This window comes from Sapajus apella, unplaced genomic scaffold (genome assembly GCF_009761245.1).
Source record: "Sapajus apella isolate SASKATOON/1434 unplaced genomic scaffold, GSC_monkey_1.0 scaffold56, whole genome shotgun sequence".
Classification (NCBI taxonomy): Eukaryota; Metazoa; Chordata; class Mammalia; order Primates; family Cebidae; genus Sapajus; species Sapajus apella.
Window position 1 is genome coordinate 8,445,195 of NW_022436996.1, and position 24,773 is coordinate 8,469,967.

Sequence of the window (24,773 nt, forward strand, 5' to 3'; positions counted from 1 at the left end):
CCAACAATCTCGGCCAGGCAAGACCTAAAGACCAAAGTCTGGGACACAGACCACAAAAGCCAACCCAAGGGGGTCAGCCCAGACTGGCACCAGCTGGTCAGGGCCATGCTGGATGGATTTGGGCCTAATGTTACCAGTTCTTTCTGTCAAATGCAGAGTAGTGGCAAAACATCATTATTTTACTTTTTCAGTAACCACTCACAATCTCTCCTTATTAATTTTGGGGTGTTTCTTTTTTAAGCAGTTATTTTTGAATAGACAATAGGTAACCACCATCACGAGTTTCTTTTGTTTTCTTCCTGGGATAACCAATGTATATGCATGCAAATAGAAGTAGACAGTGCCTTGTCTGCGTCACTCAGTATTACTACGATTCTTTCTAACAGCAATTAATTCAAACTTGTTCCAGATTTGGGCCAACTGGTGCCTCTTGTTGGAGCTGTAGACCCTAAGAAGTTGACCTTTTGTCCTAAAGGACGAAACTGAGGTCAAGGTAGCAAATGGACAGGGAAGGCTGGGGTAAGTGGCCTGGTCAGGCCCCACAGCCCTGCCCCCACCACCTCACTGCCCGCCAAAGCAAGCTCTTCTGCTCTGGCCTCAACTGGACAGAGATCAACAAACAGCACCGGTAAATGTGCCAAACAGCATGGTGCCAGCTTGCTGTTTAAAAAAGAATTAAAATAAAAAAGAATTTAAAATAACTGTTTAAAAAAGAAACACCCCTGGCCGGGCGCGGTGGCTCAAGCCTGTAATCCCAGCACTTTGGGAGGCCGAGGCGGGTGGATCACGAGATCAAGAGATCGAGACCATCCTGGTCAACATGGTGAAACCCCATCTCTACTAAAAATACAAAAAATTAGCTGGGCATGGTGGCGCGTTCCTGTAATCCCAGCTACTCAGGAGGCTGAGGCAGGAGAATTGCCTGAACCCAGGAGGCGGAGGTTGCGGTGCGCCGAGATCGCGCCATTGCACTCCAGCCTGGGTAACAAGAGGGAAACTCTGTCTCAAAAAAAAAAAAAAAAAAAAAAAGAAACACCCCAAAATTAATAAGGACAGATTGTGAGTGGTTACTGAAAAAGTAAAATAATGATGTTTTGCCCCTACTCTGCATTTGACAGAAAGGAAAACAACAGACGTCTTCCAAGCTCAGCTTTCCAACCTGGCAGCCTTTGGCCAAGCCCAGCCCCAGGAGGCTCACCCAGGCTGGTGGGGTGATGCCTGCCCTGCAGATCCATGGATGCAGGGTGTCGGAGACTCCGGAGTCGGGAGTTTACGTGTCAGCACTTTCATTTTCCCCTCTCCAAGGAAACCAGGCCCAGAGCCTGGTCTACTTAGCTCCTCCTCACACCCCATCAACAAAGATATTTACTATGTTCCCAGCCAGGGAGCTGGCAAGGATGTAAATAGGTCTTGCCATCCTTATGCCCTCTCCACCCCACCTAGGAAGAGGGTCCTTGTGCTTATGGTCCCCATTTCCTTATCTAGCTCCCCTCTAGTCTGCAAGACTCCAGTTCATTCTCTTTATACCTCATTTCTTTCCAAAAGGGACTGGAAGCATCTGCTGAGACGCGTGGATTCCCTCAATGGGAATGGAATCTTCTGGGGTTTGTAAACAGGGAGTGATGAAATCAACTTTGCCTTTAATTAAAGCTGCTTTGGCCCCTAGAGTTGGTGGGGGAGCGGGTGCAGGAGGAGCACCAGGCACTAGACACCTGTCTGCTATGAAAACAAGCAAAGATACAGGCCCTAAGGAGGGCAGGAAGTGACGGAGAGGAGGAAACAGCCTAGGACAACTGGGGATGGGGCTGGGTGACCGTATGCAAGGGGCTCCCCCACTTTTTTTTTTTATTGAAACAGAGTTTCACTCTTGCTCCCCCGGCTGGAGTGCAATGGAGTGATCTCAGCTCACCGCAACTTCTGCCTCCCGGGTTCAAGCAATTCTCCTGCCTCAGCCTCCCAAGTAGCTGTGATTGTAGGCATGCGCCACCACGCCCGGCTAATTTTTGTATTTTTAGTAGAGACAGGGTTTCACTATGTTGGTCAGGCTGATCTGGAACTCCTGACCTCAGGTGATCTGCCCGCCTCGGCCTCCCAAAGTGCTGGGATTACAGGTGTAAGCCACTGTGCCCGGCCTGGGGCTCCCTTCTCAGATATGTGAAATGCAGGTGGGACAGATTGGAGACAAGACGACATCTTGCTACACAGCACTGAGCTTGAGCGACAGTGTGGCACCGGGCTCCGGAGGCAGCTGGAGCTCTAGGCTAGAGGGATGCAGGCACCATCAGCAGGGAGATGGCAGCTGGCATCAAGAAGGGCATGCAGCACACGGGACCAACCGTGCTGGAGATACAAAACTAAGAACCCAAAGGCCTCTCTCTAGGAGCAGGCACCCCTCCCACATACCTGCTACTTCAGGACTGAATGTGGAAGGTGCCCTGTGCACAGTGAGCAGCAGAGGTGGGGGCTGACCTATGAGGCTGAACGAATGAGTCCATGAAGGATCCTGCCAAGCAGCCAGAGGGAGAACACTGCTAGGACACCCCACTGGACTCAGATGAGATGAGGCCTCAGATACAGCCACTGGATGAGCAGTCCTGGGCACAGGTGAGGCCACAGCAGGACGGCAGAGGTTAAGAAGTGAATGCTCTAAGGGTCAGTGGCTTTTTAGATGGAGATGATGGCTCAGCAAAGGGAGAGACAGGCAGGCAACTGTGCATGCTCACATCAGGAACATGGTTTACAGAAGAGGAAACAGAGCGGAAAGACCCCACCAGGATAGAAATTGGCCCTTTCCTGCTGCCCTCCAGCACACAGCCCTGCACCAATGTGGCCCCGTCCTGCCCTCACCACGATGCAGGCCACCTGGGTCTTGGTAATGGGTCATGCAACACCCTCATTCTCTTGGGGGTCAGTGACCTCTGCTGTGTTCCTGGTCCATCATCTGCACACTGCAAGCAGGTGGCCTGGGAGGACTGAGAACCAGCTGGTGCCCACCTGCGCAGAATCAACTAACATCAGGCTGCCCACAGACACATGGAGGATGGCTTTCCGCACCTCCACCTGCTTCAGCACTCCTCTACAGTGGGAGCCATCCTTGTCCTAACTATGGAAATGAAGGGAGCAGAGACTTCCTGGCCCAGCAAGAGTCTGGAAAGAGGCCTGGTGACAAGGATGACATCCTCAAGTTGGCTGGCAAGGATGACACTTGGGCCCCTTCGGAGGGAGGCTGAGAACCAGGGAAGATGGTCCCAGGCCTTGGGAAATGATGCCTGCAGGGCAGAGCTAAGTTTAGGGGCTCTAACTAGCGCTCCAGAAGAGGCCTTCCCAACACTGCTGTTACTGCCATCTGGGCGGGCTGAGCCTTGGTGTGGAGGCCGTCCTGTGCATTGGAGTGTGCTGAGCAGCAACCCTGGCCTTTGTCCACTAGACACCAACAGAACCACTCCCCTTACCCCATTTGGAACAACTACAAACGCCTCCAGACATTGTCAGTGTCCACTGCGGGACACACTGCCCCTAGATCACAGTGAAAGCTCTAGAGTCCAAGCCCCGTAGCTCAGTGCCATCAAGCTCTTTCCCCCTCTTCCTTTCACCCCCAACCCAGTCTTCTCACGTGTTTCCCCCAAGCCTCGCTGCCTCACCATCCTAGGCCTCCCAGTTCTTTCCCGGAACACAAGCCCGCTCGGTGATGCCGACAGCAGAGGGATGACACTATTTCCAAGAACAGCTCAGACTGCTCGAGGATGGCAGCACAGACATGCCAGCCAACGTGAGGATGCGTCACACTCCCGGATCCTCCCTGCTCCGACATGTGAATCAGGATCCTGGGAGCGAGGTGCAGGACACTGCAGGGAGATCCAGCAAGCCCTGCCCCTACTATCCAAACGCTGATTTCAGAGCCAGGGACAGCAGTGAGGCCCTTCCCAGACAAACCTGGCCTCCCAGGAGCCAGGAGTGTGTCCTCACAATCCCACTCCCACACCTAGTGCTACAGGCAGTGGAGTGATCTAAGCAATTTGGAGGCCAGACTTTCATCCAAATCATGCTACTCCAGACATTAAAAAATGATGTTTACAAAACTTTATTTAAAAGGTGCAATTATTATGCTGGGAAAATGAAAATACTGCATACTAAACAGTGCCTAAGGTATCATCTCAATGTAAAAAAGGGAAAAATGTCAAACTATTGACAGAGGCCATCTCTGAATGAAAGGAATGTAATTTTTCCTGCGTTTACATCTTCAGCAATATGCAAATGTCATAATGAATTGGTCACAGTGAAACACAGGGCTAATAACCCATCCAGGAGAGGTGAGGGAACAGGCTCCTAGGGCTGCCAGCCAGTGAGGGGAGAGTCTATCCCCTCACTCCATGGCCAGTGACATGCTCCAAGTTAGGCCTGGAGCCTTCCCCTGCCTCTTCCAACCTGCATCTCAGCAGCCACCGTGCCCAGTGACCAGGAACCCTCAGGCTACCTGGATGCAAGTCTTGTGGGGGTAACGAGCCTCTCCCCTTCTTCCTTCTCCTGTCCAATCCCACTGGTCCCTGGATCCCAGGCCCTCAACTCTACCCTAAAGGAACTCTGAGCAAGCCAGGATGAGTGTGTACTACACACATCCTTTCTCTTCTCCAATAAGGGACTTCCCCTTTAAAAATGGCCCAGGACAAGCAGGGGCAAGAGTGATGGCTGGCAGAGTGTACAGCCACCAGGAGCCCAGGAGAGCGACTGAGGCTGCTGTCACTGGAGGGAGAAACCCCAAGGTTTCCAGTAGTCTGGAAACAGACTATTGGTAAGCAGGCCATTTGAGGACTGGTGTCTCAGCTCTCCTGGCTAGCTGGCCACTCTGAAATCCCCAGAAAGACTGGTTTGTGGGGGTATGTGTGCACTTCCCTCTAGAAATGGCTATTCTACCCTGGGATTTCCTTCCCCTACAGTGAAAGCCTCAGAAAGTGCTGCAATAACTTACCCAGGTCCCCAGAGGCTGAGGATATATCCCACCTGCCAGCAAATGCCCATTCCATGTCCTTGGCCACTCTGAGAAAGCAAGCCTCTCAAGGGCACGTATCCACTTATCTGCACAGGCAAGGTGTATGCAAGGTCCTTCACACCTACTTATGTTTTAACATAGCATCACATGTACAAAGCCATGCCGTACAAAATTCAGTCACCTACGAAGAGTAAGCCTCTTCTCCGCACATACCACTAGACATAAAGGAGGCAATGGGGAGATGGAAAATGACATCTCCCAGGAAAAAAATATGGCTATCTGTCAAGAAGTGAGAAACTGACCCATTCTTACCAAATAGGTTAAAGATTCTGGCCATGAGCATGTGACGCTCAGGATGCAACACCCTGCTCTCTGCTCTGACCTACTACAGGCAGGGGATCTCTAGTTCACGGCAGGGTGGGCACTGGCACCTGCCATGTCTGCCTTCCCACCCTGAGCAGACTGCAGGCTCAGTTCTCCCTTGGCCAGGTCACCATTGTAGCAGACAAGGGGAGGCGGGGTGTAGTTTGGGAAGTGTTCCAGGTTGGTCTTCAGGAAGAGGAGATGCTCAATGGCCTCCACCTCAAGAGAAGAGTTTTATTCTACAAGGGTGGGGCTGTTCAAGGAGGCAAAGACACTTTCAGAGAAGGTTCCCGTTGGGGGGCAAGACAGATAGTGGCCAGTCTGGCCAGGGCTGGCCAGGCTTCTCGCTTCTTCTCCCAGTAAGCCAGGGGGTCATCCTGGGCTCCGATGGTCTCATTCTCCCGCAGGTACTTCTTGACGATGATGCTGGCCAAGTGGTTCTCAGTGGACAGCGAGCCCCCGCTGCTCTTGGAGGCCAGCAGCCCCACGCTCTCCAGTCGCTCCAGCAAGCACAAAGGCCCCAGAGCGGCCACTGCTCTGTAGATGCTCTCCCTGGCTCTTCCCTGCCACCTTGGGGCTCTTGGCTACCCTGCGGCTTTGCAAGGGGCTTGGGGTGGTCAAAGAGTATTCAGACACCATAATCTCCTTCACCTTGTACACGAGGACTTGCTTCCAGTGGTCAATGTCGGCCCCCACGGGCAGGATGGCCTCAATCTTGCCCTTGAAGCGGGGATCCAGCAAGGTGGCCAGCACGAACTCCTCGCAGTAGAAGAGTTCATTGAGCTGACAGTCGGTGCAGAGCTGCAGGGCCAACCCCTCAGCCAGCCGGACAGCTGCGCCCGCCTCTCCAACGCTCTGCTCCTGAAAGTGTCCGTGAACCTGCTCCAGGAAGATGTGCAGGTAGTGCAGCTGGGGCAGCACCTGGCTCAGAGAGGCCTGTACCGCACTCGCCTCGTGGACCACCATCTGGAAGGGCTGCAGGAGCTTGACAAGACTGTCTGCCAGGCCCCAGAATGTGGCTGACAAGGCGGTACCAGCCTTCCCTAGCTGGTGCCTGCCCTTGTACTCTTGAAGGGGCTGCTGCTGCTCCACCAGCCACTCCAGCAGGTGGCAGGCCGAGACCCAGTGGTCCAAGAGCTCCTCAAAGGGCTGGTGGGCTGGGAGGCCACAGACGCTGGAGCTGGGTGAGGAGCCCCTGGGCCTCTGCGGAGCCCTGGAAATGGCTGCAGATGGTCCTGGCAGTGTCCAGGATGATCTGGACACTGTGGTGGTGACGCAGCAAGTTTCTCACCAGGGAGTCGAGGCAGTGGGTGAAACAAGGGATGTGAGTATAGCCCTCATCCTTGGCTGCCCGCTCCAGGCTGGGGCAGCCATTCGATACCAGGAAGCCCGCCCGCAGGGAGCCACGGCCAAGCCACAGGCCGGCCTGCTCCAGCACCTCCAGCTGCTGGTCCTCCACGGTTCCCTCCAGGGACAGGCCTCGCACCAAGAGCACGGCTTGCTTCTGCAGTCCCCCTGCCTGCGCACCGCCCGGTGGTGCTACCCCTCAATGGGCAGTGATGGCCACGTACTTCACAAGGGAGTCACGGGCCGCCATGGTGACGGCGAGGTACACACGGCCCCCCTCGGCCCACTGCATCTCCTGAAGCACCTGCTCGCCCACAGCTTTGTGCAGCAGAGGCAAGGCTTTGCAGGAGAAGAAAGCTGGAGAGGGTAGGCAGTAGCAAGGATACACCTGGGCCATAAACCTCCTGAAGGGCCGGGACGAAACAATGGAGAGCGGCAAGGCCAGGCTGCAGAGCAACTCTGTGATGCTGTGGTTCCAGGCCTGTGCACCGGGCTGCCTGGGGGTACAGGTGCCACCTCCGTTGTGCCCGACTGCTGTGGGAGAAGCAGGCAGGGGCGGCGGGGCCAGCAACAGCTGCTCTGGTCTGCCCGGGGCTGGCTCCCTGTCACTGCCTTCTGGGCAATGTCTTGGAGAGGGGAGGCCCCCCAGGGCAAGGCTGGTGGGACCCATGGACAAGCCCTTCGGCTGCATCTCCTGTGCCCTCCTCGTGCCCTCCCCTTGGCTGGCAGGGGTTGCCCTTCTCACCCACTCCAGCCCATGCTTACTTGCCAAGTGGCAAATGAGGCCCAAGGTTTGGGACCGCCGCTTAGTTTTGCCCTGTCTGACACTGGCATGACACAAAGTGCAGATGGCACGGCCCACGTTCTTGCAGTCAATGGCAAAGAACTGCCCCATGTCCTGCGGGGCCTGTGATTCTGCAGCATGCAGAGAGCCTGGGAAACACTGGGCAGGACCCGGGCCTTGGGGCTCAGCCTTTACAGCTCTGGCCAACTTTTCCAACCAGGGGGACTTCCGGAGGCTGGGCTGGGGCCCCGACTTCTCCCGCACACCTGGAAGCAAATGCTTTTTCTTTCACTTCTAGAGGTGTCGCGCCTCTCTGGCCAAACAAGCTGTCAGGATGTCTACCTGTTTTACTCTCTTACTCTCCCTGGACTGGTTCCCCTCCAACCTGTCAGGACTGGGCATCTGGCAGGGGCCCGAGAGGGTCTGAACCAGGGCTGGAAGAGAAGGGGCCTGGCCAGAGCGGAGTGACAAGGACCTCAGCTTCTTTTCTGTCTGCTTCCCTTCCTTTCTCCATCCCCGTGGCTTCTGCCGGGGTACCTTCTTCTCGGGCGGCACAGGGGGCTCCTGCTCACACACAGATTTGAGGCCACAGACTCCAGGGTCTCGGCTTGGCTTATTTAGCCCAGGGATGGACCAGCGCTCTGCATGGGAGGTGGGCGGGTGACGCCTAAGCCTCCCCACGGAGCGGGTTTTTCTCTTTTCACTGCAAACAGGTGGGCCAAGAACACTTTCTACCTGCTTTTCCAGGAAAACTTGGTCCAGGTTAGGCGAAAGGATTGATGTGCCACTCGGCAGGGGGCAGGGGCTGCTCCTTTGCAGGGACAGGACCCTTTTCAGCTCCTTTTGGGAGCCAGAGGTCTGATTTTCCTCCTACGGCCACTACCAATCTTCTTTCTGTCTACAAGCTTAAGTTTGGCCTGTCTTTGGCAGTCCCTCCCTGGTCACCCAGTCAAGTCCTTGAGAGGTGCTGGTAGCTTTGGTGCTGAGCTCAGGGGCGGGACAAGCCAGGGTGGCAGCTGAACTCTTGGGCCTGGTCACAGGGGAGTCGGCCCACTGATCCTGAGGGAGGCAGTCTTTTGGGGGTCTTTTTTATTTCTTCTACTTCCATCATGCTTGGAAACTTGGGGAAATGAGATGGACCCACGCTGCAAAGGAAGATGAAAAGAATGGCTCTCAGCTGCCCTACTGAGCTCTGTGGAACACGGAGGGGAAGGGGAGGACAAGCTGGGAAAGGAGAGAGGAGGTTTAAGGTGCAGCAAGATAACAAAGTCAGCTCCAGGACAGAGCTCTCCAGATCCAATCTCCCTGGCAGTACCTTTCACTCCCACAGCTGAATGGGGCAGCCCCCAACAGGATCCCCACAGCCCTCTGCACAGGAGTAGTTTCTGCGGCTGTCTTCTTTGCCAAACTGGCTGATTTTCCTCTTTTTCTCTTTCAAGGTTTATTGGAAGCCTAGGACATGTGGCAACTTTTCTATGTGTCATGGATGTCACTGCCAAGTAGGCAAGGACCCTGTGTCCACATGGCCTTGGGCGGTGGGAGACAGATGAGAATAAAGGATCCACATTAACACAAAGAACTAGAGCCACAGTGACACTGCAGGGAGGGAACTGACCTCACCAAGTTGTCACCAAGGTTTCCCCAAGAGAGAGGCCAGTGCTGGCTGCTGTGGGTGCTGGCCGGGAGGGAGTGAAGCATCTCCATCGCTGTGTCCTGAGCACCTGGGCTGTACCTGGCACCTGTCAGCTGCTTTCAGAGAACACAGGAAGGGGCAGCCCCTAACTGCATCCCCAAAGGCTCCCAGGGTCCTCTCACTCTCCATTCTGTGGCACAGAGAAATTCCTGGAAGGGCTTAGATGTTCTCACCTCCCGTTCCCCACGAAACTCACTCTTCTATGGCTCCTGCAAAGGCCCCCAGTATCCACTCTGTCACTCAGATAGACTTCTCTCCATCACCTGAAGGCCCTGCCTCTCCCTCCCTTTGAGAGTTGTCTTCCCCGGCCAGGATGCCACTTGCCCGGATCTCCTCTCACCTCTGCTCCTTTCTAGTCTCTTCTGGCCCCTTTCACCCTGCCTGCCCCTCAACTGATGCTCCTTGGGCTGCCTTCCCAAGGCCCTTTGCCCTCATCCAACCCAGTCTCCGATGACTTCCCTTCTCCCTCGGCTTGATCACCACCTGCATCCTGACCATGGCCAGGCCACATTCGGCTCACCTCTTCTACAGGTGGCTCTCCCACCTGTTCTTCCCAGTCAACGCAAGCTGGGGAAGTGGGATGCCCTTGCACCCAGATGCTCAAGCCCCAAACCTAGGATAACCCTTAATTCCTTTCCCCATAATTCATTTCCCAGAGATTAGGTTAAGTTCAGGACTCTAAAGAGAAAAGAGACACAGAGAAGCCTGAGAGACATAGATAGAGGGAAGAAAAGAAAATGATAGGAAAGGAAAAATCCAGTGAACTAGGATGTGCTTCCTTGGCAGAGAAGACTCAGAGGAAGATAACTTAATAATCCTTCCACAAACATCTGAAAGTAAGCAGGCTTCAACCCTTCAAATCAGGAAGATGCAGATGGAAAACCTGGCCCTTCTGCCTCTGCACTTCTGTGTGGCCAAGAGCTGTTGACCAGAGGTCCGGGGCTGCAGGCTCCGCCCAAGAACATGGGCTCTGGGTCCTACCAGCAGTTTGCAGGTGGCTGTGCCAAGGCAGCAGAGGACAGGCAGCAAGCGAGCTGCAGCTGCGGCACAATGCTGGCATCTGCACGGGGTTCAATGTGTGCATACGGTTCGGCATCCTGCCCATGACTGCCAGCACCGGGGCTGCACTCACACCTGATGGATGTCTTTGTGCACCAGAGCAAGTTGCACACAGAGGGCTTCCAGAACCTGATGGAGGGTGAGGCAGTGGGGCGCACCTTGAAGAAGTCTACCCAGGGCCTGGCAGGGTGTTCTGCACTGACAGTGAGAGGCAGCCGCAGGGAAAGAACATGCAGGAGTGCAGATTACGGGGAGACAGCGCTACAGCTAGAAAGGCCTAGACTGTCACAAGCTGCCATCCCAGCCCTAGAAGCTCCCCTTCTGCCAGAGTCTCAGCCACATGGTGGCCTCACGTCCACTGAAGGCCCAGGCAGTCCCCAGTGCACAGGAAAAGCCAACCCATTTTTGGAAGAAGAGATCCGCAGCCCTGTCCCGCTCCCGGAGGCCAAGACTTGAATCACAGGGCTGTGGGCTATTCCTCTGCTACCACGAAGTTTCAAGGAGCAGGCATCTGTCAGTAGAGTGGAGAAAGTGGGGCTGGGGTGGGTTGGGGGTGGCTGGCATGATCTACCATGTATCTCAGGCCAGGGTTCACAGCACCAGCCCTTCTACCCTCTTGGTGGGGGAATAGGGAAGGCAAAGGAACTCCAACCAAGCTCTATCCAAATGCAAAAGAGGGGAGCTAGGGGAAATCGATCTGGAGCCTACATGCTTTGTCTGAGGTACCACCCCTACAATCTCCAGCTTTCAAAAGTGGCCTGGTCAGGGAAGTTGTTTTCCCTTTTAAGAAGGATGGCTAGGCTGGGAACAGGGGCTCCCGTCTATAATCCCAGCACTTTGGAAGCCCGAGGTGGATGGATCACGAGGTCAAGAGATCGAGACCATCCTGGTTAACATGATGAAACCCCATCTCTACTAAATATACAAAAAAATTAGCTGGGCATGGTGGCACGCGCCTGTAGTCCCAGCTACTCGCGAGGCTGAGGCAGGAGAGTTCAAGTTCAACTGCTTGAACCCAGGAGGCAGAGGTTGCAGTGAGCTGAGATCACGCCATTGCACTCCAGCCTGGGTAACAAGAGCTAAACTCCATCTCAAAAAAAAAAAAGAAGGATGGGTAATCATAATATTTCCCATGCCGGAGTGAAATGATTAAGCATGAGACCAGATTAATTAATCAATTAATGGACCCAACCCACAGCCACTACCTTCTGAGGGAGGAAATCCCTCATGGCAGGCAGGGTTTTATTCACATCTTGTTTCCTCACAGCCCACTCTTGGGAAAGGGTCCTGGGAACGGTCCCAAGCAATGGGTGGCAGAGATAGGCAGACAGGGTGGCTGGGGGACCCATCGCAGACCTGCTGCTCCCACACTCACCCCATCCCGCTCCGGGCCAGTGCGTTGGGACTGATTCACTCCTTTGGATGCTGTACCTCGGTCCCATCTCCTGGGTGCCCAGAGCACTAGCTGTGCTACTGACGTATCCTGTGCATCTTAGAGTCTATTCCCCTTAATGTTCTGTTGCTATTGTTGTCTGTTTTAATCTAGGACTCTCATTCCTGTACTGTTCTCAGGTACTGAGCAACGTCAGGGATAAGTCAGCAGCAGCTCCATGTCTCCACAGCTGGAATACTTTTGGTTATTTTTCTCACCACGAAGAGCAACTATGTGGAGAACCCAGCCTATTGAACTACCTCATTTCTGCCAATGAGAGTCGGCTTTCCTGCCACAGTGTCCTCCTGAAACCCCCTTCACCTTGAAAATGTTTCACAGGAGACTAGGTTTCAACTGGATTGCCCGAGACTTGATCTCTGGCTACTGGAAGATTGAAAATTAGACTAAGGTACAGAGACACCAAGGGACACCAAGCTTAGACAACGGTTTCCTAATCCTAGGGCATGGGACTTGCTTCACACACCAGATCCATCCTTCATTGGATTGGGCTGGGCCTGCCATCCGTAACAGGGGATATGCATGTGTATTTGTAAACATGTGACTTATAAGGCTAAGTTTTAAGACCAGTGCCTTGTACTCATCCTGTGCTGTCCGGAGGATAAATGAGGCAAGGACTAACATTCTTAACCTTTCTAAACTCTTGGGTTCAAGGGAGGGCCTCCCCATGTGGTATGCATAGCCAGCGTCCTGCCCTGCTGCAGCATGAATTCAGTATGACAGTAACTCAGGGGATAAGGGAGCTTAATTTACATGCTGTAGGATCACCACAAGCCTCCCTTGCTGGACTGAGACAAGCGCGACAGAACGTGTTTGGGGTACACGTCTGACCCTGGGTTTGTTTCCCCTGATGCTGCCCCCTTAATTCCTGTTATTTGTCTGGCCTTTGTAGGACTTTACCGCGCCTCAGTTGGTGACTGCTAGGTGGCCTAATTTGTGTAAATATAATGTGTTGGTCTTTCTCCACGTTCTCTTGGGGTTTCACTGTTTACAAACTTTTTTGTATTGAGAAAAATGGCCAAAGCATCTTTACAGAAGGTTCTGAATCAGGCAAAAGGGATCTGAAACATTAGTTTGGGGACCTCTTCTTGAAGTAGGCATCTTGAACTATCCTTTCTTTGTGTTCTCCTACCTCTATTTCCTATTTTGGATCAGATCTTCTAAAACTTGACTTCTATCCTCCCCTCTTCTCCATTCACCTCCCCCAAAAGAAAACCTACATACCCACAAACACATATATTTAATTATTGTGTTATCTCTGCAACTCTTAAATGATTTATGCAAACGCCCTGAAGAAGTTCAGAGCCCTCCACCTTTTGTTCCCAACCAGAGTCAACCTGGTTCACCCCAAACACTTATGACACTGCTTTATGTGGATGGATCAAACTGATTTAATCTATAATCTCAAAGGAAAGAGAAGCAACTGGGGGCCTTCTACCTACAAGTGGGGTCAGGAGACCAGGCAAAGGAATATGAGTATATATACAAGTCACTTAGGAACTTTTATGCAGGTGCAAGAAACTTTTTTTTTTGAGACAAGGTCTTGCTCTGTCGCCCAGACTGGAGTAGAGGGGTATAATCTTGGCTCACTGCAGCCTCAACCCTCCAGGCTTAAGCGATCCTCACACCTCAGCCTCTCAAGTAATTGGAACTACAGGTGTGCACCAACACGCCTGACTAATTCTTTTTATTTTTGTGTAGAGACAAGGTCTCACTATGTTGCCCAGGCTGGTCTCAAACTCCTGGGCTCAAGCAATCTTCTTCCCCTGGCCTCCTAAAGTGCTGGGATTACAGGAGTGAGCCACCATGTCTGGCCCCAGTGCAACAACTTATGCCAAAGTGGCCACAAGATTGTTTAAAAGGAGACAGATGAATGTAACCTCCATGTTTACTGCTAGAAACCAAAGCTGTATGTGAAATCTTGAATGTAGGGGCAGGGAGGGAGGATAGAAAGGCTTATATCTTCCCTGATCCCTTCCCCTCATTCCTGAATTGCAGGAGGCCAAGGCCCCTTGGGCTTTGGTGACCCCCCTCTGCAGTGCATCTATTGGATGGTTGATTTTTCTGTACCAGGTACTTCCTTTCCCTTTGTAACACACATGCTGACCCTTTTCATTTCCCTTCTCCTTTCCCTGGAAAGAGACAAATAAATGAAGACTTACTGGTATTGAAACTCAAAAAAAAAAAAAAAAAAAAAAGAAGATTAAAAAAGATCTGACAATGAGTGATGTTAAACATTACTCACCAGGCTAATGTTTCAAAAGGGTCACCAGAGATAGCAGGGCTGCCTCTAACAGGTGACAAGATGGCTAAGGGGGCTCAAGCAAGACTCTGGCCAGAAAGCGGAGCTCCTTCCAGCCAGAAGAGCCTCAGAAAGGTTAAGTGGCAACAGCTTTAAGCCCATCTTGCAAGAACTTTCAGCCACTAATAAATCCAAGAATTGAAGGCCCATTGCGAGAGGAGGGGCTCGGTAAAGCTGCAGATGAAACACAGGCTACTGTCTTGGGCCCACAACGGCTCTCGGATGTCACACTGGAGGGGACTTAACTCAGCTTTCACTTCATGACTGAGGAATCTGCAATCCCAGAGTATTAATATCCAGGCCTCCACAGGCTGTCTGCAGAACAGGGTCACACTCCAAAATCTTTTTTTTTTTAGATCTAGTCTTGCTCTGTCACCCAGGCTGGAGTGCAATGGCATGATCTTAGCTTGTGGCAACCTCTGCCTCCTAGGCTCAAGTAATCCTCCCACCTCAGCTACCCAAGTAGCTGGGACTACAGGCATGCACCACCATACCCAGCTAACTTTTGTGTTTTTTGTAGAGACGGGATTTTGCCATGTTGCCCAAGCTGGTCTTGAACTCCTGGGCTCAAGTGATCCCCCTGCCTCAGCCTCCCAAAGTGCTGGGATTACAGGTGTGAGCCACTGCGCCCAGCACACCCCAAAATCTTCATCTTAAGACCTACCCAGTTACTCCAGGACACCAATCTTGTTCTGTTTCCCAATTAGCCCTGTCTTATCATAAATGTTATACTCTGTAGATACTCTTGATTCACTCATTTAACAGGAATTCATCAAATGTCTACTATGAGCCAGCATTGTGCCTTCAAGATATGAATAGAGGGCAGTAGCTGCCTGGCTGGCACATAGGACTCAGGATGAGATGACAGCCTAGAAAAGGGCTTATCACTAGACCAGGGGAAAGTGGGTATGATGCTATGAGGTGGGGAGGTATCCCTGGGGGGGCCCCCAGGCTGACCTACTGAGAAACAAGGTCTATTACATTGAAGAGCTTCGACCTCTTTCAAGGGGTTGTTTACCTTAGGCTATTGCTTCATGATCTTCAGTCCCTGTCAGACCCCGTCAGGTAGGTCTGGGATCTTGTGTATCACTGGCATAACAGTAACACCACCATGTTCTCTTCCACAGGAGTACTTCAGGATGACAGTGCAGCTGGCACTGTTGAGAGCCAACTTTGAATCCAAATGAATCTAAAATGTAAATTTTAAAAAGAAAGTCATTGACAAGCTGTAGTACTTTATTAGTAAGAAGTTACTTGTGGCCAGGTGTGGTGGCTCACGCCTATAATTCTAGCACTTTGGAAAGCCAAGGTGGGTAGATTGCTTTGAACTCAGGACGTTGAGACCAACCAGCCTGGGCAACATGGCGAAATCTTGTCTCTACAAAAAATACAAAAAAGCAGCCAGGTATGATGGTTCGTGCCTGTGGTCCCAGCTTCTTGGCAGGCTGAGGCTGGAAGATGGCTTGAGCAGGGAAGAGGAGGTTGCAGTGAGCTGAGAATGCACCACTGCACACCAGCCTGAGTGACACAGTAAGACTCTGTCTCAAAAAAAAGAGAAATTACTTGTGACACACATCACCACAGCTAACAACACACACTGGAGGCCTACAACCATGGCAAGCTAAGATTCCAACGGCTTCTAAGCTGAGGCACGGCCTTTTGGGCTGCACACCTGCCCACAGTCCATCACGTGGGCAGCAGCTGGGAAAGTACCCTAGCCAGGCCACACGGGAAAAAGGCACATAACTGGGAGGCAAAAGGGAAAGAGGATCAGGGCCAGGTAATGGCAGAGCGGGTGGAGGAGACCGTGCAGAGAGCTGTTCAGGGTGTAGCCCATGCCTGAGCCTCCAGTGGAAGAGAAGGAACGCTAGAGACTCCATACTGATCCTCTTTACTCCATACAGGTCCACTTGGGCTATTTTGGGACCAATCTTCAGGCAAGTTTCTAGAGAAACTGAGGGAAAACACCAGAGGGGGGCTGCCCAGGTAATGCTGACAATATGGGGAGGTGAAAGGATGAGCAGATCGCAAAGGTGACTGAGAAGCAGAGGGGAGAGACAGAGAAAAAACAAAGTAAAGTGAAGTTAGGGAAATCAAGAAATCACTGCTTCCAGAAAGTAGTGGTTCATGGGGTCAAAGGTCCCTTCGGTGGGCAGTACAGCAGGAAGTGGGGGAGAAGCAGGACCAGTGACTGCTCGAGGTGGGGATGGGAGGGAAAAGGCGTGGCTGCATCCCTAAACAGAGAGAGGGTGCCATTGGAAGATGGGGGAGGCTAACTACACAGGGAAGAGAAGCTTCCTGGAGAAAGGGATCCAGGGCACAGGAGGCAGAAGAGATCAGCCTCCGAGACCAGGAAGGAATCTTATTTTTCCTGGCAGAGGAATAGGATGGGTCTGGTGGCAGGCAAGTCCTACAGTGCAGTGCAGGAGGGAAGTGAGGCAGCTTATGCTTGAGAGCCAGGCTCTCATGGGGATTCCTCATGGGGAGCCGCACATCTGTAAAGGCAGCCAGCAGCTGGCTGAGTGATCTGGTTTAGCCTGGGCTGGGAAGCATCTCTGCACAAACTTATACTGGCTCAAGAAATTAGAGACATTCTTCTCGCTACTCATATCAGGCCTTTTCCCAAGTGCATGCCCAGAAGGAAAGGGGCCACTTTTCTACTTCTCTAGTGCCTACAAGAGAAGTAGAACCCCACCTTGGGTATACCATGATTAAGCCAAGCCTTTCCCACCCCAACTCCGTCCAGGTCCAACAGCCCCTCTGCTCTCACTCCAGCACTGCAGAAAGAGGGAATGTCTACTCCACCCCCACCACGTAGGGGATTTTAAGCACCTGCTGGGGCCGCAAGCCTCACCTTCCCCTACAACCTTCCGTGAGAAGATTGAAAGGTGGTGAGAGACAGGAATTGGAAGAGAGGAACGTGTGAAAGGAAAAGAGGAGAGCAAGCCATCCCATCTTTCGGGGTTTTGTCCCATATGCAAATTTGCCTTCTTATAAAGCCTAAGCAAGAATGTTTTAAATAATCATGCATCATTAGGTTTCATACTGTGCAAAAGAGACGCAAAGTGAGATCTGTTTCAAACCACACGACAGCACTCTGCTCTTTTCTGGAAGCTTAGGGCCAACAATGGAGTCAGAACATGGCATCCAAGGCCCGCCTCCGCGCAAGGCCGCGATGGTGCTCGGTTTCCTCGTCTACACCGTGAGAATAGTAACGGCACCCGCCTCATGAGGTTGTTAGGGTTAAACGAGGTAATTAATATCACAGTATTTCAGGGCAGTTCTTGGCACAGAGGGAGCAATGGTTAAGGGCCGGCTGTTCCGAAAGATCTCGGCCTCGCCCAGTGTGTTTGGGCGCGGAGGCACAGGTAGGGGGGCGAGGCTTGGCCTAGGAGGGGGCCCCTGGGGTCGGCACGGTCCCAGTAGCCGCCCCTTCCCCTGAACCTCTGCGGCCCAGTCCCCTCTTACCTGAGAGGGTTGGGCCGGTAGCCCGCAGAAACCACGCAGGCCAAGCTGGGAAGAGCCCCGCCGCCCGCCGGCCCCTGATCCCAGCGCCCACCACCCGAGAAGGCCAACGTGCTTCCCAGGGCCAAGGGGCTGGCAAAAGTCCGGGGTGAGCTTCCGGAACGCACCAAGTTGCCGGCAAAAGTCCGGGGTGGGCGCACTGGATTCCGGGACGAACCAGGGGTCACTTCCGGGAGCGCACGGTGTCTCCGCGCGCACCCCTGCCCCACAGTTGGTACGTTCCTCCTGCGGGCAGCGCCTGAGTGCGCAGGCGCGGACCACGCGGCGCAATGGGGAGGGGCCGTGAGGTAAACAGTTGGTAATCGTTTACCTGTGTGGCTTTAGAGAAAGGACTTCCAAGTCCTTATTGAATTACATGTTGGGTGGTGGTCACATGTACCAGCCTCCGGGCAGGTGGCGGCCTAGAGTTCCTCCCGGACTCGGTGGCACCCAAGGCCCCTTGCACGCCAGCGCTGCGCGTGCCAGGCAGACAGTTCGAGTGCGACCCGGGCCTCATCTGCACCACAGACAATAAGGATCCAGGTCTCCCCACGTGGAAGGCTCATCTATCGGTTCAGGAAACCCACCCAGGGTGGCCCCTGGTGTTGCCAGAAAGGGATTCCGATGCAGGCCCCAAGAGAGGATTCTTGGATCTCATGCAAGAAAGAACTCAGGGCAAGCCATAGAGTCAAGTGAGAGCAAGTTTATTAAGAACGCAAAGAATAAAAGGATGGCTACTCCATAGGCAGGGCCGCCCTAGGGCTACGGGTTACCCATTTTTATGGTTATTTCTTGATTATATGCTAAACAAGGATTGGATTATTCATGAGTTTTAGAGAAAGGGGTGGGCAGTTCCCGGAACTGAGGGTTCCTCCCCTTTTTACACCATATAGGGTGTTTCATGACGTTGCCATGGCATCTGTAAACTGTCATCGTGCTGGTGGGAGTGTCTTTTAGCGCACTAATGCATTATAATTAGTGCATAATAAGCAGTGAGGATGAGCAGAGGTCCCTCCCACTGCCATCCTGGTTTCGGTGGGTTTTAGCCAGCTTCTTTACTGCAACCTGTTTCATCAGCAAGGGCTTAATGACCTGTATCTTGTGCCAACCTTCTATCTCATCCTGTGACTTAGAATGCCTAACCTCCTGTGAATGCAGCCCAGTGGGTCTCAGCCTCATTTTAGCCAGCCAGCCCTTATTCAAGATGGAGTAACTCTGGTTTAAACACCTCCGACACTGGGGCAAATGCCTGCTGTCTGATGACTCCCAGAAGTCCTTACACCCAACACAGAGAACATCTGGGCCTGCCTCCACTAGGGTGCTCTGCTGCTCCCACAGACTACAAATTGTGAAGCAGCCAAAGAAGCCGCGTTCCCTGGGCGAGCGCAGAATGCCGCTTTCTCCCGTGTTGGATCCACATGTGCACCAAAGTGAACAACTTTTGTCTCCCTGGGTACCTTGAGCATCTTTCCACCTGCTGAGTCGGACATATTCAAGGGCCTGGCCTGGGGGCAGGCTTCCCTATTCTTCCCAGGGGCAGCCTCAGCTTTGCCCATCTCTTTCAGGTGACCCTCCTCCTGCCCCAAGCAAATTAACTCCAAACCAATCTAGTTCTCCAGCTTGGGCTACAGCTGGGACCCCTGCCCAAGAATGGCGATTTTTATCTTTACACTTTTAAGTTTTTTATTTTTATTGTTTTGAGATGGAGTCTCATTCTGTTGCCCAGGCTGGAGTGCAGTGGTGCCATCTCAGCTCACTGCAACCTCCTCCTCCTGGATTCAAGTGATTCTCCTGTCAGCCTCCCAAGTAGATGGGAATACAGGCATAAGCCACCACACCTGGCTAATTTTTGTATTTTTAGTAGAGACAGGGTTTCACCATATTGGTCAGGATGGTCTCGAACTCCTGACCTCAAGCGATCTGCCCGCCTTGGCCTCCCAAAGTGCTGGGATTACAGGTGTGAGCCACCCTGCCCAGCCATAGCCAAGTTATTTTTAATCTCACTTGATCTTCTCCATGCCTCAGAGATGGAGGTATTAGTCTTTCCATTATACAGATGAGAAAATTGAGATTCACACAGCATGTTATAGTGGGAAATGGGACTAAAAGAAAAATTATTCAAACAATTATTAAAGAAGGTAAGAGACTTTATTCAACAGCTGCAATGGGGGTTTTGCAGTAGGGGCGAAAGATCAGGCTTAACATCAAATACCAGGACAGGTGGAGATTTATAGTTAAGCAACAGGGTGGAGGTCAGTAGATGGAAAATTACTTAGAGGACACATAAAGGCTAGGGGGATGTTTGCTGAGCGCGAGCCAAGATGATCAGATACCAAGGGTAGGGGATTTTTGCTGAACTGACTCAGCAGGATTCTTGCTAAAACTGAACTAAGTAAGCTAAGGACCAGCCCAGCGTCAGAGCCTAGTCCAAAAGAGGACTGAGAGGAGCCTGACTCAAGTTTGGTCAAGGAGTGAGTCCTTTTCTTGAGCCACCAATGATTTGAGTTGTATTGTCAGAGGCATCCTAACCAGAGTGACTCCATCTTAAAGAAAGGCTGGAGAAAGCAAGACCTGCTGGGCTGCACTCTCAGGAAGTTAGCACTCTTGATCACAAGATGTTTATGGTTGAGGAAACAAGTTAATGGAAAAAGATATTCTTGTTTTTGTTTTGGAGATGGAGCCTTGCTCTGTTGCCCAGGCTGGAGTGCAGTGCCACCATCTTGGCTCACTGCAACCTCTGCTTCCCAGATTCAAGTGATTCTTGTGCCTCAGCTTCCCTAGTAGCTGGAATTACAGGTGTGCGCCACTGCACCTGGCTAATTTTTCTCTTTTTAGTAGAGATAGGGTTCTGCCATGTTGGCCAGGCTGGTCTCAAACTCCTGACCTCAAGTGATCTGCCCACCTCAGCCTCCCAAAGGGCTGTGATTACAGGTGTGAGCCATGGCGCCCGGCCTGGAAAAAGGTATTCTTAATTTAAAATATGTTTTGCTCTAAAGATAATAGACTACTCATAAATTCTTGCTGAAATTAGTTGCACAAGAGAATGATAATACAAATAGTTTGTCATGAGCTGATCACAAGCCTTTATAGTAAAATATACTATTCTTAGCTCTAATATCTTACACAAGCAAGCATTACATTTGAAGTAGGGGTTCCCCCTCTTGCTTTCTGAGGACACCCTACTCTAACAGATTAGTTTCTAATAAACCATTTTAACTTTACTCAGCAACTCACCCTAAATTCTTTCCTGTGCAAGATCCAAGAACCTGCCCTTGGGGTCTGGGACAATACCCCTTTTCTGATAATAGTATTGTTACACAAAATCCACACTATGGGCTCAGAGCTGGTCCCTTTCCAGCGTTAATCCAGAAATACTCCAAAACGAGTTTCTTACGCAAAAGAGGGCAAAAGACCAGTCAGGGATGGATTGGGAGAGAAAGAATGGAAGGAAATTCTGATCTTCCTGTAGGTGCAAAACTTGTCCCTGCAGCCAAGCCAAATTTCAGGAGGCTGTACCTAAAACCATCTTCTCGTTTTGGTAGGTGTTTTACAAAAGGATAAGTAGGACTGGCTCCTGCCCCTAGAGCTTCCAGATACAGCATCCCTGTTTGCCTTGTTTGCAGGGGTGACAGAATGTGGGAATTAGCTACATTAGCTGCTAACTGTCTCGGTACAGGGGAGAGGCTGGTGGGCTTTAGCCCCAACAGTGTTTTAAAATGCAGAGTAATTGTTAAGACTGGAGTCAGGGCAAACAAGCAAACAATAAATGTAAAGTAATTGGATGGACAAAGTGCTTTGCCTCCGTCTCCCCAAAGTCAAAGGCATCTGAATTTGCTCTCCTGTACTAACGCTTCCTGGACCACTTCATAGCCTTGTGGAATGTCAGAGCTTCACTCGTGTTGCCCAGGCTGGAGTGCAATGGCGCCATCTCAGCTCACCACAACCTTCACCTCCCAGGTTCAAGTGATTCTCCTGCCTTAGCGTCCTGAGTAGCTGGGATTACAGGCATGTGCCACCACACCTGGCTAATTTTGTATTTTTAGTAGAGACGAGGTTTCTTCATGTTGGTCAGGCTGGTCTCGAACTTTGACCTCAGGTGACCTGCCCGCCTGGGGCTCCTAAACTGCTGTGATTACAGGCATGAGCCACCACACCTGGCCTGGACAGACTCTTAAGAAGTCTATTCCACTCTCCCAATTATACAAATACTGTGCAGTGAAGAAGTATCAAGAGTCACTCAACTTGGAACTGGGGATTTTCCCACTAGAGTGTATACTTTAACTCTTAAATTGTCTAAATTGACAAGACTTGCTCAGTAATAGACCAGGTGAAGATTAAATCCAATTTTTGTCTACAGCCCAGGTATCTTCCTACTTCAGCAGTGGTTTGGGATGTAGAAGAACCTGGGAAACTTGTTTGAAAATGCAGAATACAGGACCCATTTTGTGGGGCTGGAAGGAGCCCAGAAAATGACTTAAACTCCCAAGGGAGTGAAATACATCAGAATCACATGGTATCTGCACACTTTTGAAAAACACTGACCTAGGCCAGGTGTGGTGGTTCACACCTGTAATCCCAGCATTATGGGAGACTGAGGTGGGCGGATCACTAGGTCAGAAGTTTGAGACCGCCTGGCCAATATGGCGAAACCCTGTCTCTACTAATAATACAAAAGTTAGGTTGGTGTGGTGGCGTACGCCTGTATTTCCAGCTGCTTGGGAGGCTGAGGCAGGATAATTGCTTGAACCTGGAGGCAGAGTTTGCAGTCAGCCGAGATCGTGCCACTACACTCCAGCCTAGGCGACAGAGCAAGATTCCATCTCAAAAAAAAAAAAAAAAAAAAAAAGAAACGAAAAACACTGATCTAAAGTGAATTTTTGGGCTCACAGGCCCCCTAAAAGAATCTTGAAAAACTCTACATTTTAAAGTTGACATCTGTATTAGTACTAGTTTTCCAGGACTATAGTAAGAAAATGCCACAAACAGTGTAGCCTGAAGCAAAAGAAATGTATTGTCTCATGGTTCTGGAGGGTAGAAATCTGAAATCGAGGTCTTGCCAGGGCTGGACTCTCTCTGAAAGCTCTAGGAAAGAATCTGTTCCGTGTCTTTGTCTGAGCTTGTGGGGCTCTCAGAAATCTTTTGTGTCTTTTGACAGAAATAAGACCACTCCATAATGACGTCTGAGCACAGACAAAATGAGAATATTATCCAAACCGAAGGAAACCTCCCTATCCTGGATGATACAAATGACGACTGCTTTTCACATCATAGCTTTAGCCTCGCTCTATTCTTCTCGTCTTCTCCATAAGAATTATCGAAAAGATACACAATCACAGAATTACCCATACTTGCTGACATCATCCCATTGAGAGGAAATCCCCACTTTCTTGCACCCTCCCCCAAATCTAATAAAACAAGCCCTGTCCTATAAAAAGTCCTACCTAACACCCTCTTGTGAGACACCCCATAGTTCCTCTTGGTTTACATTCTTGCCTCTTGCAAGGAACCAATAAACCCAACCCCATTCAACTGCAGGTATATTCTTGGTGGTCATAGATTTAAGGAGAAAAGTCATAATCCATTTCCTCGGCTGCTGGAATGGATTCAACAAAATTCAGTATCCATTCTGGATAATAATTAGATTGTAGTGAGACATAAATAATCTCTATTTCCTTAGCATGATCAAATATATCCACCTCAGCCTCAAAGCTTGTCTAATGCTTAAATGGAAATCATGAAGTGTATTCCTGTTGAAGTCAAGAATAAGATAATCACATATACAATTACCAGTATCATTTAACATTGTTCTGGTGGTTTTAGTCAACACCACCAGATAACGGAGAGAAATTAGAGGCTTATTAACTGGAAAATAAGAGGTAAAATTATCATTTCGGGTGACCTGACTACATAAATGAGAAACAAGAAACAAGATAATTAACTGACAAAAATTACTACAAATAATAAAATAATTCAGTAAGGTGTCTGGGTTTAATATTAATAAATGGAAATAAAAAGCCACCATCTATGCAAACAACAACCAGTTAGAAAATATAAAGGAAGGCCAGGCGTGGTGGCCTATACCTGTAATCCCAGCACTTTGGAAGGCCAAGGCAGGCAGATCACTTGAGCCTAGGAGTTTGAGACCAGCCTGGCCAACATGGAGAAACCCTGTCTCTATTAAAAATACAAAAAATTAGCCGGGCATGATGGTGTGTGCCTGTAATCCCAGCTACTTGGGAGGCTGAGACACAAGAATCACTTGGGCCCAGGAGGCAGAGGTTGCTAGAATAGCTAGAAAAATTCAGGTAAAGAATAGTAATGACTGGGTGTTGTTAGGAACAAGACTTGCCACAGATCAACATCTATTTAAAGCTACTACAGTCGAAACACTATGTATTTGTGCAATGTGTTGACAGCCAGATTAATGGAATGGAATAAAAAGTCTAAAAACAGGACCAATGTATTGCTTAAAGACAGCATGGTGGCCAGGCATGGTGGCTCACGCCTTGTAATCCCAGCACTTTGGGAGACCAAGGTGGGCAGATCACCTGAGGTCAGGAGTTTGAGAACAGCCTGACCAACATGGTAAAACCCCGTCTCTACTAAAAATACAAAATTAGCTGGGCATGGTGGCACATGCCTGGAATTCCAGCTACTTGGGAGGCTGAGGCAGGAGAATTGCTTGAACCTGGGAGGTGGAGGTTGCAGTGAGCCAAGATCGTACCATTGCACTCCAGCCTGGGCAACAAGAGTGAAACTCCATCTAAAAAAAAAATCATGGTATATCCATGATATGGTATGGAATATTATGCATTCATTTTTAAAAATAAGAAAACTGTACTGATAGGGGCTGACTTTTCAAGATACATTGTTAAGTGAGGAAAAAAAAGAGTAAAATATGGGGAGTGTTTGTGTCTGTGTTTTAAAAAGGGGCGAATACATGTATGTATGAATATACATAAGCATATATATGTTTTCTTCTACATGCTAGAGTCTCTCTGGAAAAGGCATACAAAAACTTGTAACAATGATCCAGGGAGGGGAAGGGGAACTGTGTTGCTGATGGGAAGAAGGGCATTTTCACTGTGAGCTCCTTTGCACCTTTTGAATTTTATTCCATGGGAATGTCCTTCCTATTCAAAAACTGCAATAAAATATGTTGAATGCTAACAAGGAATTAGTATATAAAATGTACAACATATTTTCCTTATAATTTTTTACTCCTTGAGCATCTTTTTTTTTTTTTTTTAGAAAGAATTTTTCTCGTTGCCCAGGCTGGAGTGC

General features: G+C 50.6%; 1 protein-coding gene and 1 long non-coding RNA gene across 3 annotated transcripts in view; both read right to left on the minus strand.

The window, feature by feature from the left end:
- LOC116527880 overlaps nucleotides 1-1,859 on the minus strand; it is a 17,569-nt gene extending 15,710 nt beyond the window's left edge. The window contains exon 1 of the long non-coding RNA XR_004258770.1: nucleotides 1,117-1,859. This is a non-coding gene — a long non-coding RNA (uncharacterized LOC116527880). The remainder of the gene's footprint in view (nucleotides 1-1,116) is intronic.
- Nucleotides 1-17,951, minus strand: part of LRRC61 (leucine rich repeat containing 61) — a 19,477-nt gene extending 1,526 nt beyond the window's left edge. Inside the window, exons 1-3 of one of the 2 annotated variants that reach the window (XR_004258769.1) lie at nucleotides 17,454-17,951; nucleotides 13,929-15,174; nucleotides 13,804-13,815 (exon numbers count right to left, since the gene is read on the minus strand). The gene's annotated coding sequence lies outside the window, so the exon portion shown is untranslated. Of the gene's footprint in view, nucleotides 1-13,803; nucleotides 13,816-13,928; nucleotides 15,175-17,453 lie in introns of those variants that run through there. The other variant, XM_032245071.1, reaches the window with a different exon arrangement.
- Nucleotides 17,952-24,773: the final 6,822 nt, after the last annotated feature.